Raw genomic sequence first — 2,797 nt, 5'->3', positions numbered from 1 at the left:
CTAGAAGTTATTACGTATTGCTTTTTTATGTCTTTATTTAAGACCCTCTTCTTCTTCTTATTGGCATTACATCCCCACACTGGGACAGAGCCGCCTCGCAGCTTAGTGTTCATTAAGCACTTCCACAGTTATTAACTGCGAGGTTTCAAGTTACCATTTGCATTCGTTATCATGAGGCTAACACGATGATACTTTTATGCCCAGGGAAATCGAGACATTCCAATCCGAAAATTGCCTAGACCGACACGAATCGAACCTAGCCACCCTCAGCATTTCTGCTTTGTAGCCGCGCGTCTTACTGCACGGCTGGAGGGCCCACGACCCTGGCTGGCTTATTTCTGGGGTATCAAAGAATCAATGAATGAATATTCAACATTATATAGCGACATGCTACCAGGAAAATATGTAAGGAATTTTGCAAATCCATGAGCGTTCCAGAGTTTCTTATAAAATCCAGAAGATTTCGAAAATAGAAACCCTTTGTGAATGTTCACCATGGTTATTAATGATTCATTGAGAAACTCGCAATCCTGTGGAAATACTAGAATTCCAATTCGAATAACATAAATGTGAAAGTATTAAAATCCATAAACATATCTGATAGCCCATGATTTTTTAAATTTCTAAGAGTTTGGGAAAGTTTTAATGAATCCAGAAAATTACTTCGCTAGTATATCCGTTAGCAATTTTGGAAACCCAATAAAAAATAGTCATAGTCATCAACGGTATTCCAACCAATCAATGTCTTACTTTCAGTTTTAGGGAAACCAAATTATTCAATTATCGGTAATCGGTAGCTTATTCAAATGTGCATCCTTGTTTTAAGGACCTTCCGTTGATTCTGCGGGTAAGAGCGAGCAGAGCTACAACCAATGGTCTCTGAATGGTCTAATGATTAAAAAAATGGATTTCGACCGTGCGCCGCCACGTCTGTTGTTTCTCTCTCGCCGCCGCAGTCGTCAAAAATAAATCGGCGCGCGCCGTATGGAAAATTACCACGTCGCCGAATAAAAAAATATAACCACGCTGTAAAAACCACGCCGATGTCTTTTCAATACAGTAGGTTAAGGTTACATATAATTTTTCTGCGAAGTTCAGCCCCAGCTCTACTATAAATTGTAGTCATTATCCTGAATAGTATTTCCTGTCGTAAGTACATATTTTTAGTCAAGTTCATACAATTAATTTTTTTTCATTTTTGTTCATTTTCGAGGTGGCACCGCCAAGTTTCAGCAAACATGATCTTTGCCAAAATCTGTTAAATGAGTTTCTGATTGCTAAGATACGGTAAATATTTTGATGAAAATCAGTAATAAACGAACTTTTTAGCCGAAGATTTTGCGAGCTCGTGCTTAGTGTATGATAATTATCCATTCACAATTTTGCGGTTTTGCGCCATTTATTCTTATTTCCGATAAAGTCTAAAAATCGAAATCATTGGATGACGACCTACTCACAAATGCAAGTATCATGGAGCCAAAAAAAAATCATACTTTGGACACACAAGGACCTTCTGAGACAAATGAACGATATACACCCAATACAATTGAATAAGAAACGTTGATGCCAAAGCATCCGATTTCCGGCTTAATATTCTTTCTACTTGACCTGTAAAATTCAGGACTTATTTATTTCCACATGCTCTTCTAGGAATCCCATTGAAAATTTCTCCAGGAAGTCCATTAAAAATTCCACCCGATATACCATCGGAAATTCCTCCAAGAATAGGGACTCCCTCGAAAATTTCTTCAGTAATTTCCTCAGAAAATCGTTTAGGAAACATTCGATTACTCCTTCGGATGCTCCCACAATATGTTTATATCAAAAATTCACCCAGAAAAAGGAATTCCTTGAAGCAGTTCCTGAGAAATTTTCCGCAAAATAGCTTGAGAAAAATGCTTAAGGGTTTTTGAATGAATTTCTGGAGAAATTTCTGGGAGAATACGAAACTTTTAGGGGACTTTTGGCAGAATCTTCAGGGAATTTTCAAATAATTTCCACAGGAATTGTGAGGGCATTCATAGAATTCGAAAGAGTTCATGAATGAATTTCTGGGAGAATTCATGAAGATATTTTTGGTAGAATACCCAAGTAAATTTGCAAAAGAATTTTTCTAGAAATTTCTGGGGAAATTCTCGAATGAAAAAAAATGTCAACGATTTTCGGGGAAATTCTTGGAAGAATTTCCAGAAGAAATCCAGGTGAATTTAGAGGAATTCCGTGAGTTACGGAAGGAATTCAGAGGGAATTTCTGAAGAATTCTCGAGATATCTTCTGAAGAGTTCTTTAAGTAATTTATGAAGATTTATCGGGAAAAGTTTCCAGTGAAATTTCTTGAGAAAATACTGGTGGAAATTTTGGATACGTAGACGTGAAAATTGCTGCAGGAACTTCTGGAGGGATTTCTGGAGTAATTTCAGAAGACTTCCAGATGACTCCGTGGAGGAACTTCCGGAAGAATTCATGGAGGGACATCTGGAGGACTTCCTGGAGGAATTTCCGGAGAAATTTCTAGAAGAACTGGCAGAGGAATTCCTGGAGAAGCTTACGGAAGAATTCCTGAAGGAACTTCCGGAGAATTTTACTTGGAATTCCTGAAGAAATTTTCTGAGGAATTCTAGGAGGAGCTTGCGATTAAATTTCTGAAGGAACTTTCAAAAGAATGCATGCAGGAACTTCCGAAGGACTTCTTGGATAAAGTTCCAAAGGACTTCCTAGTGGAACTTCCGAAGGACTTTCTGGAGGAACTTCCGGAGGACTTCCTGAAGGAACTTCCGCAAGAAATCCTGCAGGAACT

Source organism: Armigeres subalbatus, chromosome 1 (assembly GCF_024139115.2).
Source record: "Armigeres subalbatus isolate Guangzhou_Male chromosome 1, GZ_Asu_2, whole genome shotgun sequence".
Classification (NCBI taxonomy): Eukaryota; Metazoa; Arthropoda; class Insecta; order Diptera; family Culicidae; genus Armigeres; species Armigeres subalbatus.
This window is presented reverse-complemented; position numbering follows the sequence as displayed.